At 43.4% G+C, this 16,581-nt stretch overlaps 37 non-coding genes and 33 pseudogenes across 37 annotated transcripts; 51 read left to right on the top strand and 19 right to left on the bottom strand.

Annotated features, from left to right (window-relative positions):
* The first annotated feature begins 328 nt into the window (after positions 1-328).
* Positions 329-448, top strand: LOC131731936 (5S ribosomal RNA; annotated as a pseudogene).
* Positions 449-548: 100 nt separating this feature from the next.
* LOC131731941 (5S ribosomal RNA) lies at positions 549-669 on the top strand (annotated as a pseudogene).
* A 116-nt stretch (positions 670-785) lies between these two features.
* On the top strand, positions 786-894 carry LOC131731961 (5S ribosomal RNA; annotated as a pseudogene).
* Positions 895-995: 101 nt separating this feature from the next.
* LOC131731973 (5S ribosomal RNA) lies at positions 996-1,105 on the top strand (annotated as a pseudogene).
* Positions 1,106-1,205: 100 nt separating this feature from the next.
* Positions 1,206-1,326, top strand: LOC131731951 (5S ribosomal RNA; annotated as a pseudogene).
* Positions 1,327-1,427: 101 nt separating this feature from the next.
* LOC131731890 (5S ribosomal RNA) lies at positions 1,428-1,547 on the top strand. Its single transcript, XR_009325163.1, has one exon. It is a non-coding gene; the product is annotated as a 5S ribosomal RNA (ribosomal RNA).
* A 101-nt stretch (positions 1,548-1,648) lies between these two features.
* Positions 1,649-1,768, top strand: LOC131731910 (5S ribosomal RNA). The gene has a single exon (XR_009325183.1). It is a non-coding gene; the product is annotated as a 5S ribosomal RNA (ribosomal RNA).
* Positions 1,769-1,885: 117 nt separating this feature from the next.
* LOC131731908 (5S ribosomal RNA) lies at positions 1,886-2,005 on the top strand. The gene has a single exon (XR_009325181.1). It is a non-coding gene; the product is annotated as a 5S ribosomal RNA (ribosomal RNA).
* Positions 2,006-2,107: 102 nt separating this feature from the next.
* On the top strand, positions 2,108-2,228 carry LOC131731948 (5S ribosomal RNA; annotated as a pseudogene).
* A 101-nt stretch (positions 2,229-2,329) lies between these two features.
* On the top strand, positions 2,330-2,438 carry LOC131731960 (5S ribosomal RNA; annotated as a pseudogene).
* Positions 2,439-2,555: 117 nt separating this feature from the next.
* Positions 2,556-2,677, top strand: LOC131731963 (5S ribosomal RNA; annotated as a pseudogene).
* Positions 2,678-2,793: 116 nt separating this feature from the next.
* Positions 2,794-2,912, top strand: LOC131731844 (5S ribosomal RNA). Its single transcript, XR_009325117.1, has one exon. It is a non-coding gene; the product is annotated as a 5S ribosomal RNA (ribosomal RNA).
* A 115-nt stretch (positions 2,913-3,027) lies between these two features.
* Positions 3,028-3,148, top strand: LOC131731943 (5S ribosomal RNA; annotated as a pseudogene).
* Positions 3,149-3,263: 115 nt separating this feature from the next.
* LOC131731945 (5S ribosomal RNA) lies at positions 3,264-3,384 on the top strand (annotated as a pseudogene).
* A 115-nt stretch (positions 3,385-3,499) lies between these two features.
* On the top strand, positions 3,500-3,618 carry LOC131731839 (5S ribosomal RNA). Its single transcript, XR_009325112.1, has one exon. It is a non-coding gene; the product is annotated as a 5S ribosomal RNA (ribosomal RNA).
* A 120-nt stretch (positions 3,619-3,738) lies between these two features.
* On the top strand, positions 3,739-3,858 carry LOC131731924 (5S ribosomal RNA). Its single transcript, XR_009325197.1, has one exon. It is a non-coding gene; the product is annotated as a 5S ribosomal RNA (ribosomal RNA).
* Positions 3,859-3,975: 117 nt separating this feature from the next.
* Positions 3,976-4,098, top strand: LOC131731977 (5S ribosomal RNA; annotated as a pseudogene).
* Positions 4,099-4,336: 238 nt separating this feature from the next.
* Positions 4,337-4,456, top strand: LOC131731930 (5S ribosomal RNA; annotated as a pseudogene).
* A 115-nt stretch (positions 4,457-4,571) lies between these two features.
* LOC131731991 (5S ribosomal RNA) lies at positions 4,572-4,690 on the top strand. The gene has a single exon (XR_009325215.1). It is a non-coding gene; the product is annotated as a 5S ribosomal RNA (ribosomal RNA).
* A 100-nt stretch (positions 4,691-4,790) lies between these two features.
* On the top strand, positions 4,791-4,909 carry LOC131731838 (5S ribosomal RNA). Its single transcript, XR_009325111.1, has one exon. It is a non-coding gene; the product is annotated as a 5S ribosomal RNA (ribosomal RNA).
* A 110-nt stretch (positions 4,910-5,019) lies between these two features.
* Positions 5,020-5,136, top strand: LOC131731979 (5S ribosomal RNA; annotated as a pseudogene).
* A 99-nt stretch (positions 5,137-5,235) lies between these two features.
* LOC131731926 (5S ribosomal RNA) lies at positions 5,236-5,354 on the top strand. The gene has a single exon (XR_009325199.1). It is a non-coding gene; the product is annotated as a 5S ribosomal RNA (ribosomal RNA).
* Positions 5,355-5,453: 99 nt separating this feature from the next.
* Positions 5,454-5,572, top strand: LOC131731837 (5S ribosomal RNA). The gene has a single exon (XR_009325110.1). It is a non-coding gene; the product is annotated as a 5S ribosomal RNA (ribosomal RNA).
* Positions 5,573-5,683: 111 nt separating this feature from the next.
* LOC131731836 (5S ribosomal RNA) lies at positions 5,684-5,802 on the top strand. The gene has a single exon (XR_009325109.1). It is a non-coding gene; the product is annotated as a 5S ribosomal RNA (ribosomal RNA).
* Positions 5,803-5,918: 116 nt separating this feature from the next.
* Positions 5,919-6,036, top strand: LOC131731954 (5S ribosomal RNA; annotated as a pseudogene).
* Positions 6,037-6,148: 112 nt separating this feature from the next.
* LOC131731957 (5S ribosomal RNA) lies at positions 6,149-6,267 on the top strand (annotated as a pseudogene).
* A 114-nt stretch (positions 6,268-6,381) lies between these two features.
* Positions 6,382-6,500, top strand: LOC131731835 (5S ribosomal RNA). The gene has a single exon (XR_009325108.1). It is a non-coding gene; the product is annotated as a 5S ribosomal RNA (ribosomal RNA).
* A 112-nt stretch (positions 6,501-6,612) lies between these two features.
* LOC131731925 (5S ribosomal RNA) lies at positions 6,613-6,731 on the top strand. Its single transcript, XR_009325198.1, has one exon. It is a non-coding gene; the product is annotated as a 5S ribosomal RNA (ribosomal RNA).
* Positions 6,732-6,844: 113 nt separating this feature from the next.
* On the top strand, positions 6,845-6,963 carry LOC131731928 (5S ribosomal RNA; annotated as a pseudogene).
* Positions 6,964-7,077: 114 nt separating this feature from the next.
* LOC131731962 (5S ribosomal RNA) lies at positions 7,078-7,194 on the top strand (annotated as a pseudogene).
* A 113-nt stretch (positions 7,195-7,307) lies between these two features.
* On the top strand, positions 7,308-7,426 carry LOC131731843 (5S ribosomal RNA). The gene has a single exon (XR_009325116.1). It is a non-coding gene; the product is annotated as a 5S ribosomal RNA (ribosomal RNA).
* A 110-nt stretch (positions 7,427-7,536) lies between these two features.
* LOC131731841 (5S ribosomal RNA) lies at positions 7,537-7,655 on the top strand. Its single transcript, XR_009325114.1, has one exon. It is a non-coding gene; the product is annotated as a 5S ribosomal RNA (ribosomal RNA).
* Positions 7,656-7,769: 114 nt separating this feature from the next.
* On the top strand, positions 7,770-7,889 carry LOC131731944 (5S ribosomal RNA; annotated as a pseudogene).
* A 113-nt stretch (positions 7,890-8,002) lies between these two features.
* Positions 8,003-8,121, top strand: LOC131731866 (5S ribosomal RNA). Its single transcript, XR_009325139.1, has one exon. It is a non-coding gene; the product is annotated as a 5S ribosomal RNA (ribosomal RNA).
* A 113-nt stretch (positions 8,122-8,234) lies between these two features.
* Positions 8,235-8,353, top strand: LOC131731834 (5S ribosomal RNA). The gene has a single exon (XR_009325107.1). It is a non-coding gene; the product is annotated as a 5S ribosomal RNA (ribosomal RNA).
* Positions 8,354-8,466: 113 nt separating this feature from the next.
* LOC131731940 (5S ribosomal RNA) lies at positions 8,467-8,583 on the top strand (annotated as a pseudogene).
* Positions 8,584-8,684: 101 nt separating this feature from the next.
* Positions 8,685-8,802, top strand: LOC131731939 (5S ribosomal RNA; annotated as a pseudogene).
* A 113-nt stretch (positions 8,803-8,915) lies between these two features.
* LOC131731938 (5S ribosomal RNA) lies at positions 8,916-9,035 on the top strand (annotated as a pseudogene).
* Positions 9,036-9,148: 113 nt separating this feature from the next.
* LOC131731912 (5S ribosomal RNA) lies at positions 9,149-9,268 on the top strand. Its single transcript, XR_009325185.1, has one exon. It is a non-coding gene; the product is annotated as a 5S ribosomal RNA (ribosomal RNA).
* A 114-nt stretch (positions 9,269-9,382) lies between these two features.
* Positions 9,383-9,499, top strand: LOC131731947 (5S ribosomal RNA; annotated as a pseudogene).
* A 100-nt stretch (positions 9,500-9,599) lies between these two features.
* LOC131731946 (5S ribosomal RNA) lies at positions 9,600-9,717 on the top strand (annotated as a pseudogene).
* Positions 9,718-9,831: 114 nt separating this feature from the next.
* LOC131731929 (5S ribosomal RNA) lies at positions 9,832-9,948 on the top strand (annotated as a pseudogene).
* A 99-nt stretch (positions 9,949-10,047) lies between these two features.
* Positions 10,048-10,166, top strand: LOC131732002 (5S ribosomal RNA). The gene has a single exon (XR_009325226.1). It is a non-coding gene; the product is annotated as a 5S ribosomal RNA (ribosomal RNA).
* Positions 10,167-10,262: 96 nt separating this feature from the next.
* LOC131731907 (5S ribosomal RNA) lies at positions 10,263-10,381 on the top strand. Its single transcript, XR_009325180.1, has one exon. It is a non-coding gene; the product is annotated as a 5S ribosomal RNA (ribosomal RNA).
* Positions 10,382-10,496: 115 nt separating this feature from the next.
* Positions 10,497-10,605, top strand: LOC131731980 (5S ribosomal RNA; annotated as a pseudogene).
* Positions 10,606-10,705: 100 nt separating this feature from the next.
* LOC131731974 (5S ribosomal RNA) lies at positions 10,706-10,823 on the top strand (annotated as a pseudogene).
* A 101-nt stretch (positions 10,824-10,924) lies between these two features.
* Positions 10,925-11,043, top strand: LOC131731874 (5S ribosomal RNA). The gene has a single exon (XR_009325147.1). It is a non-coding gene; the product is annotated as a 5S ribosomal RNA (ribosomal RNA).
* A 113-nt stretch (positions 11,044-11,156) lies between these two features.
* LOC131731904 (5S ribosomal RNA) lies at positions 11,157-11,275 on the top strand. The gene has a single exon (XR_009325177.1). It is a non-coding gene; the product is annotated as a 5S ribosomal RNA (ribosomal RNA).
* Positions 11,276-11,386: 111 nt separating this feature from the next.
* Positions 11,387-11,506, top strand: LOC131731950 (5S ribosomal RNA; annotated as a pseudogene).
* A 99-nt stretch (positions 11,507-11,605) lies between these two features.
* Positions 11,606-11,722, top strand: LOC131731949 (5S ribosomal RNA; annotated as a pseudogene).
* A 319-nt stretch (positions 11,723-12,041) lies between these two features.
* LOC131731833 (5S ribosomal RNA) lies at positions 12,042-12,160 on the top strand. Its single transcript, XR_009325106.1, has one exon. It is a non-coding gene; the product is annotated as a 5S ribosomal RNA (ribosomal RNA).
* Positions 12,161-12,254: 94 nt separating this feature from the next.
* On the bottom strand, positions 12,255-12,373 carry LOC131731832 (5S ribosomal RNA). Its single transcript, XR_009325105.1, has one exon. It is a non-coding gene; the product is annotated as a 5S ribosomal RNA (ribosomal RNA).
* Positions 12,374-12,487: 114 nt separating this feature from the next.
* Positions 12,488-12,605, bottom strand: LOC131731956 (5S ribosomal RNA; annotated as a pseudogene).
* Positions 12,606-12,705: 100 nt separating this feature from the next.
* On the bottom strand, positions 12,706-12,823 carry LOC131731975 (5S ribosomal RNA; annotated as a pseudogene).
* Positions 12,824-12,923: 100 nt separating this feature from the next.
* Positions 12,924-13,052, bottom strand: LOC131731934 (5S ribosomal RNA; annotated as a pseudogene).
* Positions 13,053-13,166: 114 nt separating this feature from the next.
* On the bottom strand, positions 13,167-13,295 carry LOC131731933 (5S ribosomal RNA; annotated as a pseudogene).
* Positions 13,296-13,409: 114 nt separating this feature from the next.
* Positions 13,410-13,528, bottom strand: LOC131731830 (5S ribosomal RNA). The gene has a single exon (XR_009325103.1). It is a non-coding gene; the product is annotated as a 5S ribosomal RNA (ribosomal RNA).
* Positions 13,529-13,642: 114 nt separating this feature from the next.
* Positions 13,643-13,761, bottom strand: LOC131731921 (5S ribosomal RNA). The gene has a single exon (XR_009325194.1). It is a non-coding gene; the product is annotated as a 5S ribosomal RNA (ribosomal RNA).
* A 114-nt stretch (positions 13,762-13,875) lies between these two features.
* On the bottom strand, positions 13,876-13,984 carry LOC131731968 (5S ribosomal RNA; annotated as a pseudogene).
* Positions 13,985-14,084: 100 nt separating this feature from the next.
* On the bottom strand, positions 14,085-14,203 carry LOC131731864 (5S ribosomal RNA). The gene has a single exon (XR_009325137.1). It is a non-coding gene; the product is annotated as a 5S ribosomal RNA (ribosomal RNA).
* Positions 14,204-14,316: 113 nt separating this feature from the next.
* LOC131731879 (5S ribosomal RNA) lies at positions 14,317-14,435 on the bottom strand. The gene has a single exon (XR_009325152.1). It is a non-coding gene; the product is annotated as a 5S ribosomal RNA (ribosomal RNA).
* Positions 14,436-14,549: 114 nt separating this feature from the next.
* On the bottom strand, positions 14,550-14,668 carry LOC131731829 (5S ribosomal RNA). The gene has a single exon (XR_009325102.1). It is a non-coding gene; the product is annotated as a 5S ribosomal RNA (ribosomal RNA).
* A 114-nt stretch (positions 14,669-14,782) lies between these two features.
* On the bottom strand, positions 14,783-14,901 carry LOC131731828 (5S ribosomal RNA). The gene has a single exon (XR_009325101.1). It is a non-coding gene; the product is annotated as a 5S ribosomal RNA (ribosomal RNA).
* A 111-nt stretch (positions 14,902-15,012) lies between these two features.
* LOC131731850 (5S ribosomal RNA) lies at positions 15,013-15,131 on the bottom strand. The gene has a single exon (XR_009325123.1). It is a non-coding gene; the product is annotated as a 5S ribosomal RNA (ribosomal RNA).
* A 100-nt stretch (positions 15,132-15,231) lies between these two features.
* LOC131731827 (5S ribosomal RNA) lies at positions 15,232-15,350 on the bottom strand. The gene has a single exon (XR_009325100.1). It is a non-coding gene; the product is annotated as a 5S ribosomal RNA (ribosomal RNA).
* A 114-nt stretch (positions 15,351-15,464) lies between these two features.
* LOC131731859 (5S ribosomal RNA) lies at positions 15,465-15,583 on the bottom strand. The gene has a single exon (XR_009325132.1). It is a non-coding gene; the product is annotated as a 5S ribosomal RNA (ribosomal RNA).
* A 100-nt stretch (positions 15,584-15,683) lies between these two features.
* On the bottom strand, positions 15,684-15,802 carry LOC131731826 (5S ribosomal RNA). The gene has a single exon (XR_009325099.1). It is a non-coding gene; the product is annotated as a 5S ribosomal RNA (ribosomal RNA).
* A 114-nt stretch (positions 15,803-15,916) lies between these two features.
* On the bottom strand, positions 15,917-16,035 carry LOC131731825 (5S ribosomal RNA). The gene has a single exon (XR_009325098.1). It is a non-coding gene; the product is annotated as a 5S ribosomal RNA (ribosomal RNA).
* Positions 16,036-16,135: 100 nt separating this feature from the next.
* Positions 16,136-16,254, bottom strand: LOC131731824 (5S ribosomal RNA). The gene has a single exon (XR_009325097.1). It is a non-coding gene; the product is annotated as a 5S ribosomal RNA (ribosomal RNA).
* Positions 16,255-16,354: 100 nt separating this feature from the next.
* LOC131731823 (5S ribosomal RNA) lies at positions 16,355-16,473 on the bottom strand. Its single transcript, XR_009325096.1, has one exon. It is a non-coding gene; the product is annotated as a 5S ribosomal RNA (ribosomal RNA).
* Between the last annotated feature and the right edge of the window lie 108 nt (positions 16,474-16,581).

The raw sequence follows: 16,581 nt of genomic DNA, 5'->3' as shown, positions 1-16,581 counted from the left end.
TTTACATTTTACAATTGAAATGTGTGGAGGACAAAAGGAAATTTTGGAGGGAATCACCCCCAGCTCACTAAACATAAAAGTCATGAAAGCAGAAATGCAATCGCCTGCGGGCCACACCACCCTTGAATAAGCCTGATCTCAGAAGCTAAGCAATGTTGGGCTTGGTTAGTACTTGGATGGGAGGACCACCTGGGAATATCAAGTGCTGCAGGCATTACATTTTAGTAATTACATTTTACAATTGAAATGTGTGGAGGACAAAAGGAAATTTTGGAGGAATCACCCCCAGCTCACTAAACATAAAAGTCATGAAAGCAGAAATGCAATCGCCTGCGGCCACACCACCTTGAATAAGCCTGATCTCGTCTGATCTCCGAAGCTAAGCAATGTTGGGGCTTGGTTAGTACTTGGATGGGAGACCACCTGGGAATATCAAGTGCTGCAGGCATTACATTTTACAATTGAAATGTGTGGAGGACAAAAGGAAATTTTGGAGGAATCACCCCCAGCTCACTAAACATAAAAGTCATGAAAGCAGAAATGCAATCGCCTGCGGCCACACCACCTTGAATAAGCCTGATCTCGTCTGATCTCAGAAGCTAAGGCAATGTTGGGGCTTGGTTAGTACTTGGATGGGAGACCACCTGGGAATATCAAGTGCTGCAGGCATTACATTTTTGTAATTACATTTTACAATTGAAAATGTGTGGAGGACAAAAGGAAATTTTGGAGGAATCACCCCCAGGCTCCCTAAACATAAAAGTCATGAAAGCAGAAATGCAATCGCCTGCGGCCACACCACCTTGAATAAGCCTGATCTCAGAAGCTAAGCAATGTTGGGCTTGGTTAGTACTTGGATGGGAGACCACCTGGGAATATCAAGTGCTGCAGGCATTACATTTTACAATTGAAATGTGTGGAGGACAAAAGGAAATTTTGGAGGAATCACCCCCAGCTCACTAAACATAAAAAGTCATGAAAGCAGAAATGCAATCGCCTGCGGCCACACCACCTTGAATAAGCCTGATCTCAGAAGCTAAGCAATGTTGGGCTTGGTTAGTACTTGGATGGGAGACCACCTGGGGAATATCAAGTGCTGCAGGCATTACATTTTACAATTGAAATGTGTGGAGGACAAAAGGAAATTTTGGAGGAATCACCCCCAGCTCACTAAACATAAAAGTCATGAAAGCAGAAATGCAATCGCCTGCGGCCACACCACCTTGAATAAGCCTGATCTCGTCTGATCTCAGAAGCTAAGCAATGTTTGGGCTTGGTTAGTACTTGGATGGGAGGACCACCTGGGAATATCAAGTGCTGCAGGCATTACATTTTACAATTGAAATGTGTGGAGGACAAAAGGAAATTTTGGAGGAAATCACCCCCAGCTCACTAAACATAAAAGTCATGAAAGCAGAAATGCAATCGCCTGCGGCCACACCACCTTGAATAAGCCTGATCTCGTCTGATCTCAGAAGTTAAGCAATGTTGGGCTTGGGTTAGTACTTGGATGGGAGACCACGTGGGAATATCAAGTGCTGCAGGCATTACATTTTACAATTGAAATGTGTGGGAGGACAAAAGGAAATTTTGGAGGAATCACCCCCAGCTCACTAAACATAAAAGTCATGAAAGCAGAAATGCAATCGCCTGCGGGCCACACCACCTTGAATAAGCCTGATCTCGTCTGATCTCAGAAGCTAAGCAATGTTGGGCTTGGTTAGTACTTGGATGGGAGACCACCTGGGAATATCAAGTGCTGCAGGCATTACATTTTTTGTAATTACATTTTACAATTGAAATGTGTGGAGGACAAAAGGGAAATTTTGGAGGGAATCACCCCCAGCTCACTAAACATAAAAGTCATGAAAGCAGAAATGCAATCGCCTGCGGCCACACCACTTTGAATAAGCCTGATCTCGTCTGATCTCAGAAGCTAAGCAATGTTGGGCTTGGTTAGTACTTGGATGGGGAGACCACCTGGGAATATCAAGTGCTGCAGGCATTACATTTTACAATTGAAATGTGTGGAGGGACAAAAGGAAATTTTGGAGGAATCACCCCCAGCTCACTAAACATAAAAAGTCATGAAAGCAGAAAATCAATCGCCTGCGGGCACACCACCTTGAATAAGCCTGATCTCGTTCTGATCTCAGAAGCTAAGCAATGTTGGGCTTGGTTAGTACTTGGATGGGGAGACCACCTGGGAATATCAAGTGCTGCAGGCATTACATTTTTACAATAGAAATGTGTGGAGGACAAAAGGAAATTTTGGAGGAATCACCCCCAGCTCACTAAACATAAAAGTCATGAAAGCAGGAATGCAATCGCCTGCGGCCACACCACCTTGAATAAGCCTGATCTCAGAAGCTAAGCAATGTTGGGCTTGGTTAGTACTTGGATGGGAGACCACCTGGGAATATCAAGTGCTGCAGGCATTACATTTTAGTAATTACATTTTACAATTGAAATGTGTGGAGGACAAAAGGAAATTTTTGGGAGGAATCACCCCCAGCTCACTAAACATAAAAGTCATGAAAGCAGAAATGCCAATCGCCTGCGGCCACACCACCTTGAAATAAGCCTGATCTCGTCTGATCTCAGAAGCTAAGCAATGTTGGGCTTGGTTAGTACTTGGATGGGGAGACCACCTGGGGAATATCAAGTGCTGCAGGCATTACATTTTTGTAATTACATTTTTACAATTGAAATGTGTGGAGGACAAAAAGGAAATTTTGGAGGAATCACCCCCAGCTCACTAAACATAAAAGTCATGAAAGCAGTAATGCAATCGCCTGCGGCCACACCACCTTGAATAAGCCTGATCTCGTCTGATCTCAGAAGCTAAGCAATGTTGGGCTTGGTTAGTACTTGGATGGGAGACCGCCTGGGAATATCAAGTGCTGCAGGCATTACATTTTTGTAATTACATTTTACAATTGAAATGTGTGGAGGACAAAAGGAAATTTTGGAGGAATCACCCCCCAGCTCACTAAACATAAAAGTCATGAAAGCAGAAATGCAATCGCCTGCGGCCACACCACCTTGAATAAGCCTGATCTCGTCTGATCTCAGAAGCTAAGCAATGTTGGGGCTTGGTTAGTACTTGGATGGGAGACCGCCTGGGGAATATCAAGTGCTGCAGGCATTACATTTTTGTAATTACATTTTACAATTGAAATGTGTGGAGGACAAAAGGAAATTTTTGGAGGAATCACCCCCAGCTCACTAAACATAAAAGTCATGAAAGCAGAAATGCAATCGCCTGCGGCCCACACCACCTTGAATAAGCCTGATCTCGTCTGATCTCAGAAGCTAAGCAATGTTGGGCTTGGTTAGTACTTGGATGGGGAGACCACCTGGGAATATCAAGTGCTGCAGGCATTACATTTTTGTAATTACATTTTACAATTGAAATGTGTGGGAGGACAAAAGGAAATTTTGGAGGAATCACCCCCAGCTCACTAAACATAAAAGTCATGAAAGCAGAAATGCAATCGCCTGCGGCCACACCACCTTGAATAAGCCTGATCTCGTCTGATCTCAGAAGCTAAGCAATGTTGGGCTTGGTTAGTACTTGGATGGGAGACCACCTGGGAATATCAAGTGCTGCAGGCATTACATTTTTTGTAATTACATTTTTACAATTGAAAATGTGTGGAGGACAAAAGGAAATTTTTGGAGGAATCACCCCCCAGCTCACTAAACATAAAAAGTCATGAAAGCAGAAATGCAATCGCCTGCGGCCACACCACCTTGAATAAGCCTGATCTCGTCTGATCTCAGAAGCTAAGCAATGTTGGGCTTGGTTAGTACTTGGATGGGGAGACCACCTGGGAATATCAAGTGCTGCAGGCATTACATTTTAGTAATTACATTTTACAATTGAAATGTGTGGAGGACAAAAGGAAAATTTTGGAGGAATCACCCCCAGCTCACTAAAACATAAAAGTCATGAAAGCAGAAAATGCAATCGCCTGCGGCCCACACCACCTTGAATAAGCCTGATCTCGTCTGATCTCAGAAGCCTAAGGCAATGTTGGGCTTGGTTAGTACTTGGATGGGAGACCACCTGGGGAATATCAAGTGCTGCAGGGCATTACATTTTTTGTAATTACATTTTACAATTGAAATGTTGTGGAGTGATCTCAGAAGCTAAGCAATGTTGGGCTTGGTTAGTACTTGGATGGGAGACCACCTGGGAATATCAAGTGCTGCAGGCATTACATTTTTGTAATTACATTTTACAATTGAAATGTGTGGAGGACAAAAGGAAATTTTGGAGGAATCACCCCCAGCTCACTAAACATAAAGTCATGAAAGCAGTAATGCAATCGCCTGCGGCCACACCACCTTGAATAAGCCGTGATCTCGTCTGATCTCAGAAGCTAAGCAATGTTGGGCTTGGTTAGTACTTGGATGGGAGACCGCCTGGGAATATCAAGTGCTGCAGGCATTACATTTTTGTAATTACATTTTACAATTGAAATGTGTGGAGGACAAAAGGAAATTTTGGAGGAATCACCCCCAGGCTCACTAAACATAAAAGTCATGAAAGCAGAAATGCAATCGCCTGCGGCCACACCACCTTGAATAAGCCTGATCTCGTCTGATCTCAGAAGTTAAGCAATGTTGGGCTTGGTTAGTACTTGGATGGGAGACCACGTGGGAATATCAAGTGCTGCAGGCATTACATTTTACAATTGAAATGTGTGGAGGACAAAAGGAAATTTTGGAGGAATCACCCCCAGCTCACTAAACATAAAAGTCATGAAAGCAGAAATGCAATCGCCTGCGGCCACACCACCTTGAATAAGCCTGATCTCGTCTGATCTCAGAAGCTAAGCAATGTTGGGCTTGGTTAGTACTTGGATGGGAGACCACCTGGGAATATCAAGTGCTGCAGGCATTACATTTTGTAATTACATTTTACAATTGAAATGTGTGAGGACAAAAGGAAATTTTGGAGGAATCACCCCCAGCTCACTAAACATAAAGTCATGAAAGCAGAAATGCAATCGCTGCGGCACACCACTTTGAATAAGCCTGATCTCGTCTGATCTCAGAAGCTAAGCAATGTTGGCTTGGTTAGTACTGGATGGGAGACCACCTGGGAATATCAAGTGGCTGCAGGCATTACATTTTACAATTGAAATGTGTGGAGGACAAAAGGAAATTTTGAGGAATCACCCCCAGCTCACTAAACATAAAAGTCATGAAAGCAGAAAATCAATCGCCTGCGGGCACACCACCTTGAATAAGCCTGATCTCGTCTGATCTCAGAAGCTAAGCAATGTTGGGCTTGGTTAGTACTTGGATGGGAGACCACCTGGGAATATCATGTGCTGCAGGCATTACATTTTACAATAGAAATGTGTGGAGGACAAAAGGAAATTTGGAGGAATCACCCCCAGCTCACTAAACATAAAAGTCATGAAAGCAGGAATGCAATCGCCTGCGGCCACACCACCTTGAATAAGCCTGATCTCGTCTGATCTCAGAAGCTAAGCAATGTTGGGCTTGGTTAGTACTTGGATGGGAGACCACCTGGGAATATCAAGTGCTGCAGGCATTACATTTTAGTAATTACATTTTACAATTGAATGTGTGGAGGACAAAAGGAAATTTTGGAGGAACACCCCCAGCTCACTAAACATAAAGTCATGAAAGCAGAAATGCAATCGCCTGCGGCCACACCACCTTGAATAAGCCTGATCTCGTCTGATCTCAGAAGCTAAGCAATGTTGGGCTTGGTTAGTACTTGGATGGGAGACCACCTGGGAATATCAAGTGCTGCAGGCATTACATTTTTGTAATTACATTTTACAATTGAAATGTGTGGAGGACAAAAGGAAATTTTGGAGGAATCAACCCCCCAGCTCACTAAACATAAAAGTCATGAAAGCAGTAATGCAATCACCTGCGGCCACACCACCTTGAATAAGCCTGATCTCGTCTGATCTCAGAAGCTAAGCAATGTTGGGCTTGGTTAGTACTTGGATGGAGACCGCCTGGGAATATCAAGTGCTGCAGCATTACATTTTTGTAATTACATTTTACAATTGAAATGTGTGGAGGACAAAAGGAAATTTTGGAGGAATCACCCCCAGCTCACTAAACATAAAAGTCATGAAGCAGAAATGCAATCGCCTGCGGCACACCACCTTGAATAAGCCTGATCTCGTCTGATCTCAGAAGCTAAGCAATGTTGGGCTTGGTTAGTACTTGGATGGGAGACCGCCTGGGGAATATCAAGTGCTGCAGGCATTACATTTTTGTAATTACATTTTACAATTGAAATGTGTGGAGGACAAAAGGAAATTTTGGAGGAATCACCCCCAGCTCACTAAACATAAAAGTCATGAAAGCAGAAATGCAATCGCCTGCGGCCACACCACCTTGAATAAGCCTGATCTCGTCTGATCTCAGAAGCTAAGCAATGTTGGGCTTGGTTAGTACTTGGATGGGAGACCACCTGGGAATATCAAGTGCTGCAGGCATTACATTTTTGTAATTACATTTTACAATTGAAAGTGTGGAGGACAAAAGGAAATTTTGGAGAATCACCCCCAGCTCACTAAACATAAAAGTCATGAAAGCAGAAATGCAATCGCCTGCGGCCACACCACCTTGAATAAGCCTGATCTCGTCTGATCTCAGAAGCTAAGCAATGTTGGGCTTGGTTAGTACTTGGATGGGAGACCACCTGGGAATATCAAGTGCTGCAGCATTACATTTTTGTAATTACATTTTACAATTGAAATGTGTGGAGGACAAAAGGAAATTTTGGAGGAATCACCCCCAGCTCACTAAACATAAAAGTCATGAAAGCAGAAATGCAATCGCCTGCGCCACACCACCTTGAATAAGCCTGATCTCGTCCTGAACTCAGAAGCTAAGCAATGTTGGGCTTGGTTAGTACTTGGATGGGAGACCACCTGGGAATATCAAGTGCTGCAGGCCATTACATTTTAGTAATTACATTTACAATTGAAATGTGTGGAGGACAAAAGGAAATTTTGGAGGAATCACCCCCAGCTCACTAAACATAAAAGTCATGAAAGCAGAAATGCAATCGCCTGCGCCACACCACCTTGAATAAGCCTGATCTCGTCTGATCTCAGAAGCTAAGCAATGTTGGGCTTGGTTAGTACTTGGATGGAGACCACCTGGGAATATCAAGTGCTGCAGGCATACATTTTTGTAATTACATTTTACAATTGAAATGTGTGGAGGACAAAAGGAAATTTTGGAGGAATCACCCCCAGCACACTAAACATAAAAGTCATGAAAGCAGTAATGCAATCGCCTGCGGCCACACCACCTTGAATAAGCCTGATCTCGTCTGATCTCAGAAGCTAAGCAATGTTGGGCTTGGTTAGTACTTGGATGGGAGACCGCCTGGGAATATCAAGTGCTGCAGGCATACATTTTGTAATTACATTTACAATTGAAATGTGTGGAGGACAAAAGGAAATTTGGAGGAATCACCCCAGCTCACTAAACATAAAAGTCATGAAAAGCAGAAATGCAATCGCCTGCGGCCACACCACCTTGAATAAGCCTGATCTCGTCTGATCTCAGAAGCTAAGCAATGTTGGGCTTGGTTAGTACTTGGATGGGAGACCGCCTGGGAATATCAAGTGCTGCAGGCATTACATTTTTGTAATTACATTTTACAATTGAAATGTGTGGAGGACAAAAGGAAATTTTGGAGGAATCACCCCCAGCTCACTAAACATAAAAGTCATGAAAGCAGAAATGCAATCGCCTGCGGCCACACCACCTTGAATAAGCCTGATCTCGTCTGATCTCAGAAGCTAAGCAATGTTGGGCTTGGATTAGTACTTGGATGGGAGACCACCTGGGAATATCAAGTGCTGCAGCATTACATTTTTGTAATTACATTTTACAATTGAAATGTGTGGAGGACAAAAGGAAATTTTGGAGGAATCACCCCCAGCTCACTAAACATAAAAGTCATGAAAGCAGAAATGCAATCTCCTGCGGCCACACCACCTTGAATAAGCCTGATCTCGTCTGATCTCAGAAGCTAAGCAATGTTGGGCTTGGTTAGTACTTGGATGGGAGACCACCTGGGAATATCAAGTGCTGCAGGCATTACATTTTTGTAATTACATTTTACAATTGAAATGTGTGGAGGACAAAAGGAAATTTTGGAGAATCACCCCCAGCTCACTAAACATAAAAGTCATGAAAGCAGAAATGCAATCGCCTGCGGCCACACCACCTTGAATAAGCCTGATCTCGTCTGATCTCAGAAGCTAAGCAATGTTGGGCTTGGTTAGTACTTGGATGGGAGACCACCTGGGAATATCAAGTGCTGCAGGCATTACATTTTAGTAATTACATTTTACAATTGAAATGTGTGAGGACAAAAGGAAATTTTGGAGGAATCACCCCCAGCTCACTAAACATAAAAGTCCTGAAAGCAGAAATGCAATCGCCTGCGGCCACACCACCTTGAATAAGCCTGATCTCGTCTGATCTCAGAAGCTAAGCAATGTTGGCTTGGTTAGTACTTGGATGGGAGACCACCTGGGAAATCAAGTGCTGCAGGCATTACATTTTACAATTGAAATGTGTGGAGGACCAAAGGAAATTTTGGAGGAATCACCCCCAGCTCACTAAACATAAAAGTCATGAAAGCAGAAACTGCAATCGCCTGCGGCCACACCACCTTGAATAAGTCTGATCTCGTCTGATCTCAGAAGCTAAGCAATGTTGGGCTTGGTTAGTACTTGGATGGAGACCACCTGGGAATATCAAGTGCTGCAGGCATACATTTTTTGTAATTACATTTTACAATTGAAATGTGTGGAGGACAAAAGGAAATTTTGGAGGAATCACCCCAGCTCACTAAACATAAAAGTCATGAAAGCAGAAATGCAATCTCCTGCGGCCACACCACCTTGAATAAGCCTGATCTCGTCTGATCTCAGAAGCTAAGCAATGTTGGGCTTGGTTAGTACTTGGATGGGAGGACCACCTGGGAATATCAAGTGCTGCAGGCATTACATTTTTGTAATTACATTTTACAATTGAAATGTGGGAGGACAAAAGGAAATTTTGGAGGAATCACCCCCAGCTCACTAAACATAAAAGTCATGAAAGCAGAAATGCAATCGCCTGCGGCCCACACCACCTTGAATAAGCCTGATCTCGTCTGATCTCAGAAGCTAAGCAATGTTGGGCTTGGTTAGTACTTGGATGGGAGACCACCTGGGAATATCAAGTGCTGCAGGCATTACATTTTAGTAATTACATTTTACAATTGAAATGTGTGGAGGACAAAAGGAAATTTTGGAGGAATCACCCCCAGCTCACTAAACATAACAGTCATGAAAGCAGAAATGCAATCGCCTGCGGCCACACCACCTTGAATAAGCCTGATCTCGTCTGATCTCAGAAGCTAAGCAATGTTGGGCTGGTTAGTACTTGGATGGGAGACCACCTGGAATATCAAGTGCTGCAGGCATTACATTTTACAATTGAAATGTGTGGAGGACAAAAGGAAATTTTGGAGGAATCACCCCCAGCTCACTAAACATAAAAGTCATGAAAGCAGAACTGCAATCGCCTGCGGCCACACCACCTTGAATAAGTCTGATCTCGTCTGATCTCAGAAGCTAAGCAATGTTGGCTTGGTTAGTACTTGGATGGGAGACCACCTGGGAATATCAAGTGCTGCAGGCATTACATTTTGTAATTACATTTTACAATTGAAATGTGTGGATGACAAAAGGAAATTTTGGAGGAATCACCCCCCAGCTCACTAAACATAAAAGTCATGAAAGCAGAAAAGCAATCGCCTGCGGCCACACCACCTTGAATAAGCCTGATCTCGTCTGATCTCAGAAGCTAAGCAATGTTGGGCTTGGTTAGTACTGATGGGAGACCACCTGGGAATATCAAGTGCTGCAGGCATTACATTTTACAATTGAAATGTGTGGAGGACAAAAGGAAATTTTGGAGGAATCACCCCAGCTCACTTAACATAAAAGTCATGAAAGCAGAAATGCAATCGCCTGCGGCCACACCACCTTGAATGAGCCTGATCTCGTCTGATCTCAGAAGCTAAGCAATGTTGGGCTTGGTTAGTACTTGGATGGGAGACCACTTGGGAATATCAAGTGCCGCAGGCATTACATTTTACAATGAAATGTGTGGACAAAAGGAAATTTTGGAGGAATCACCCCCAGCTCACTAAACATAAAAGTCATGAAAGCAGAAATGCAATCATCTGCGGCCACACCACCTTGAATAAGCCTGATCTCGTCTGATCTCAGAACCTAAGCAATGTTGGGCTTGGTTAGTACTTGGATGGGAGACCACCTGGGAATATCAAGTGCTGCAGGCATTACATTTTTGTAATTACATTTTACAATTGAAATGTGTGGAGGACAAAAGGAAATTTTTATTAGGAATCACCCCCAGCTCACTAAACATAAAGTCATGAAAGCAGAAATGCAATCGACTGCTGCCACACCACCTTGAATAAGCCTAATCTCAGAAGCTAAGCAATGTTGGGCTTGGTTAGTACTTGGATGGGAGACCACCTGGGAATATCAAGTGCTGCAGGTATTACATTTTACAATTGAAATGTGTGGAGGACAAAAGGAAATTTTGGAGGAATCACCCCCAGATCACTAAACATAAAAGTCATGAAAGCAGAAATGCAATCGCCTGCGGCCACACCACCGTGAATAGCCTGATCTCGTCTGATCTCAGAAGCTAGCAATGTTGGGGCTTGGTTAGTACTTGGATGGGCTACCACCTGGGAATATCAAGTGCTGCAGGCATTACATTTTACAATTGAAATGTGTGGAGGACAAAAGGAAATTTTTGGAGGAATCACCCCCAGCTCACTAAACATAAAAGTCATGAAAGCAGAAATGCAATCGCCTGCGGCCACACCACCTTGAATAAGCCTGATCTCGTCTGATCTCAGAAGCTAAGCAATGTTGGGTTTGGTTAGTACTTGGATGGGAGACCACCTGGGAATATCAAGTGCTGCAGGCATTACATTTTTGTAATTACATTTTACAATTGAAATGTGTGGAGGACAAAAGGAATTTGTGAGGAATCACCCCCAGCTCACTAAACATAAAAGTCATGAAAGCAGAACTGCAATCGCCTGCGGCCACACCCCCTTGAATAAGTCTGATCTCGTCTGATCTCAGAAGCTAAGCAATGTTGGGCTTGGTTAGTACTTGGATGGGAGACCACCTGGGAATATCAAGTGCTGCAGGCATTACGTTTTTGTAATTACATTTTACAATTGAAATGTGTGGATGACAAAAGGAAATTTTGGAGGAATCACCCCCAGCTCACTAACATAAAAGTCATGAAGCAGAAATGCAATCACTGCGGCCACACCACCTTGAATAAGCCTGATCTCGTCTGATCTCAGAAGCTAAGGCAATGTTGGGCTTGGTTAGTACTTGGATGGGAGACCACCTGGGAATATCAAGTGCTGCAGGCATTACATTTTACAATTGAAATGTGTGGAGGACAAAAGGAAATTTTGGAGGAATCACCCCAGCCTCACTAAACATAAAAGTCATGAAAGCAGAATGCAATCGCCTGCGGCCACACCACCTTGAATGAGCTGATCTCGTCTGATCTCAGAAGCTAAGCAATGTTGGGCTTGGTTAGTACTTGGATGGAGACCACCTGGGAATATCAAGTGCCGCAGGCATTACATTTACAATTGAAATGTGTGGACAAAAGGAAATTTTGGAGGAATCACCCCCAGCTCACTAAACATAAAAGTCATGAAAGCAGAAATGCAATCATCTGCGGCCCACACACCTTGAATAAGTCTGATCTCAGAACCTAAGCAATGTTGGGCTTGGTTAGTACTTGGATGGGATACCACCTGGGAATATCAAGTGCTGCAGGCATTACATTTTTGTAATTACATTTTACAATTGAAATGTGTGGAGGACAAAAGGAAATTTTATAGGAATCACCCCCAGCTCACTAAACATAAAAGTCATGAAAGCAGAAATGCAATCGCCTGCGGCCACACCACCTTGAATAAGCCTGATCTCGTCTGATCTCAGAAGCTAAGCAATGTTGGGCTTGGTTAGTACTTGGATGGGAGACCACCTGGGAATATCAAGTGCTGCAGGCATTACATTTTACAATTGAAATGTGTGGAGAACAAAAGGAAATTTTGGAGGAATCCTCACACATTTCAATTGTAAAATGTAATAACAAAATGTTAATGCCTGCAGCACTTGATATTCCCAGGTGGTCTCCCATCCAAGTACTAACCAAGCCCAACATTGCTTAGCTTCTGAGATCAGACGAGATCAGGCTTATTCAAGGTGGTGTGGCCGCAGGCGATTGCATTTCTGCTTTCATGACTTTTATGTTTAGTGAGCTGGGGGTGATTCCTCCAAAATTTCCTTTTGTCCTCCACACATTTCAATTGTAAAATGTAATTACAAAAATGTAATGCCTGCAGCACTTGATATTCCCAGGTGGTCTCCCATCCAAGTATTGACCAAGCCCAACATTGCTTGTTTCTGAGATCAGACGAGATCAGGCTTATTCAAGGTGGTGTGGCCGCAGGCGATTGCATTTCTGCTTTCATGACTTTTATGTTTAGTGAGCTGGGGGTGATTCCTCCAAAATTTCCTTTTGTCCTCCACACATTTCAATTGTAAAATGTAATGCCTGCAAGCACTTGATATCCCAGGTGGTCTCCCACCAAATACTGACCAAGCCCAACATTGCTTAGCTTCTGAGATCAGACGAGATCAGGCTTATTCAAGGTGGTGTGGCCGCAGGCGATTGCATTTCTGCTTTCATGACTTTTATGTTTAGTGAGCTGGGGGTGATTCCTCCAAAATTTCCTTTTGTCCTCCACACATTTCAATTGTAAAATGTAATGCCTGCAGCACTTGATATTCCCAGGTGGTCTCCCATCCAAGTACTAACCAAGCCCAACATTGCTTAGCTTCTGAGATCAGACGAGATCAGGCGAGATCAGGCTTATTCAAGGTGGTGTGGCTGCAGGCGATTGCATTTCTGCTTTCATGACTTTTATGTTTAGTGAGCTGGGGGTGATTCCTCCAAAATTTCCTTTTGTCCTCCACACATTTCAATTGTAAAATGTAATTACAAAAATGTAATGCCTGCAGCACTTGATATTCCCAGGTGGTCTCCCATCCAAGTACTAACCAAGCCCAACATTGCTTAGCTTCTGAGATCAGACGAGATCAGGCGAGATCAGGCTTATTCAAGGTGGTGTGGCTGCAGGCGATTGCATTTCTGCTTTCATGACTTTTATGTTTAGTGAGCTGGGGGTGATTCCTCCAAAATTTCCTTTTGTCCTCCACACATTTCAATTGTAAAATGTAATTACAAAAATGTAATGCCTGCAGCACTTGATATTCCCAGGTGGTCTCCCATCCAAGTACTAACCAAGCCCAACATTGCTTAGCTTCTGAGATCAGACGAGATCAGGCTTATTCAAGGTGGTGTGGCCGCAGGCGATTGCATTTCTGCTTTCATGACTTTTATGTTTAGTGAGCTGGGGGTGATTCCTCCAAAATTTCCTTTTGTCCTCCACACATTTCAATTGTAAAATGTAATTACAAAAATGTAATGCCTGCAGCACTTGATATTCCCAGGTGGTCTCCCATCCAAGTACTAACCAAGACCAACATTGCTTAGCTTCTGAGATCAGACGAGATCAGGCTTATTCAAGGTAGTGTGGCCGCAGGCGATTGCATTTCTGCTTTCATGACTTTTATGTTTAGTGAGCTGGGGGTGATTCCTCCAAAATTTCCTTTTGTCCTCCACACATTTCAATTGTAAAATGTAATTACAAAAATGTAATGCCTGTAGCACTTGATATTCCCAGGTGGTCTCCCATCCAAGTACTAACCAAGCCCAACATTGCTTAGCTTCTGAGATCAGGCTTATTCAAGGTGGTGTGGCCGCAGGCGATTGCATTTCTGCTTTCATGACTTTTATGTTTAGTGAGCTGGGGGTGATTCCTCCAAAATTTCCTTTTGTCCTCCACACATTTCAATTGTAAAATGTAATGCCTGCAGCACTTGATATTCCCAGGTGGTCTCCCATCCAAGTACTAACCAAGCCCAACATTGCTTAGCTTCTGAGATCAGACGAGATCAGGCTTATTCAAGGTGGTGTGGCCGCAGGAGATTGCATTTCTGCTTTCATGACTTTTATGTTTAGTGAGCTGGGGGTGATTCCTCCAAATTTCCTTTTGTCCTCCACACATTTCAATTGTAAAATGTAATTACAAAAATGTAATGCCTGCAGCACTCGATATTCCCAGGTGGTCTCCCATCCAAGTACTAACCAAGCCCAACAATGCTTAGCTTCTGAGATCAGACGAGATCAGGCTTATTCAAGGTGGTGTGGCCGCAGGCGATTGCATTTCTGCTTTCATGACTTTTATGTTTAGTGAGCTGGGGGTGATTCCTCCAAAATTTCCTTTTGTCCTCCACACATTTCAATTGTAAAATGTAATTACAAAAATGTAATGCCTGCAGCACTTGATATTCCCAGGTGGTCTCCCATCCAAGTACTAACCAAGCCCAACATTGCTTAGCTTCTGAGATCAGACGAGATCAGGCTTATTCAAGGTGGTGTGGCCGCAGGCGATTGCATTTCTGCTTTCATGACTTTTATGTTTAGTGAGCTGGGGGTGATTCCTCCAAAATTTCCTTTTGTCCTCCACACATTTCAATTGTAAAATGTAATTACTAAAATGTAATGCCTGCAGCACTTGATATTCCCAGGTGGTCTCCCATCCAAGTACTAACCAAGCCCAACATTGCTTAGCTTCTGAGATCAGACGAGATCAGGCTTATTCAAGGTGGTGTGGCCGCAGGCGATTGCATTTCTGCTTTCATGACTTTTATGTTTAGTGAGCTGGGGGTGATTCCTCCAAAATTTCCTTTTGTCCACACATTTCAATTGTAAAATGTAATTACAAAAATGTAATGCCTGCAGCACTTGATATTCCCAGGTGGTCTCCCATCCAAGTACTAACCAAGCCCAACATTGCTTAGCTTCTGAGATCAGACGAGATCAGGCTTATTCAAGGTGGTGTGGCCGCAAGCGATTGCATTTCTGCTTTCATGACTTTTATGTTTAGTGAGCTGGGGGTGATTCCTCCAAAATTTCCTTTTGTCCTCCACACATTTCAATTGTAAAATGTAATGCCTGCAGCACTTGATATTCCCAGGTGGTCTCCCATCCAAGTACTAACCAAGCCCAACATTGCTTAGCTTCTGAGATCAGACGAGATCAGGCTTATTCAAGGTGGTGTGGCCGCAGGCGATTGCATTTCTGCTTTCATGACTTTTATGTTTAGTGAGCTGGGGGTGATTCCTCCAAAATTTCCTTTTGTCCTCCACACATTTCAATTGTAAAATGTAATTACAAAAATGTAATGCCTGCAGCACTTGATATTCCCAGGTGGTCTCCCATCCAAGTACTAACCAAGCCCAACATTGCTTAGCTTCTGAGATCAGATGAGATCAGGCTTATTCAAGGTGGTGTGGCCGCAGGCGATTGCTGTTCTGCTTTCATGACTTTTATGTTTAGTGAGCTGGGGGTGATTCCTCCAAAATTTCCTTTTGTCCTCCACACATTTCAATTGTAAAATGTAATGCCTGCAGCACTTGATATTCCCAGGTGGTCTCCCATCCAAGTACTAACCAAGCCCAACATTGCTTAGCTTCTGAGATCAGACGAGATCAGGCTTATTCAAGGTGGTGTGGCCGCAGGCGATTGCATTTCTGCTTTCATGACTTTTATGTTTAGTGAGCTGGGGGTGATTCCTCCAAAATTTCCTTTTGTCCTCCACACATTTCAATTGTAAAATGTAATTACAAAAATGTAATGCCTGCAGCACTTGATATTCCCAGGTGGTCTCCCATCCAAGTACTAACCAAGCCCAACATTGCTTAGCTTCTGAGATCAGACGAGATCAGGCTTATTCAAGGTGGTGTGGCCGCAGGCGATTGCATTTCTGCTTTCATGACTTTTATGTTTAGTGAGCTGGGGGTGATTCCTCCAAAATTTCCTTTTGTCCTCCACACATTTCAATTGTAAAATGTAATGCCTGCAGCACTTGATATTCCCAGGTGGTCTCCCATCCAAGTACTAACCAAGCCCAACATTGCTTAGCTTCTGAGATCAGACGAGATCAGGCTTATTCAAGGTGGTGTGGCCGCAGGCGATTGCATTTCTGCTTTCATGACTTTTATGTTTAGTGAGCTGGGGGTGATTCCTCCAAAATTTCCTTTTGTCCTCCACACATTTCAATTGTAAAATGTAATGCCTGCAGCACTTGATATTCCCAGGTGGTCTCCCATCCAAGTACTAACCAAGCCCAACATTGCTTAGCTTCTGAGATCAGACGAGATCAGGCTTATTCAAGGTGGTGTGGCCGCAGGCGATTGCATTTCTGCTTTCATGACTTTTATGTTTAGTGAGCTGGGGGTGATTCCTCCAAAATTTCCTTTTGTCCTCCACACATTTCAATTGTAAAATGTAATTACAAAA

This window comes from Acipenser ruthenus, unplaced genomic scaffold, assembly GCF_902713425.1.
Source record: "Acipenser ruthenus unplaced genomic scaffold, fAciRut3.2 maternal haplotype, whole genome shotgun sequence".
In the NCBI taxonomy this organism is placed as follows: Eukaryota; Metazoa; Chordata; class Actinopteri; order Acipenseriformes; family Acipenseridae; genus Acipenser; species Acipenser ruthenus.
Note: the sequence above shows the minus strand (reverse complement) of the source record. Positions and strands in the feature narration are given on the sequence as shown.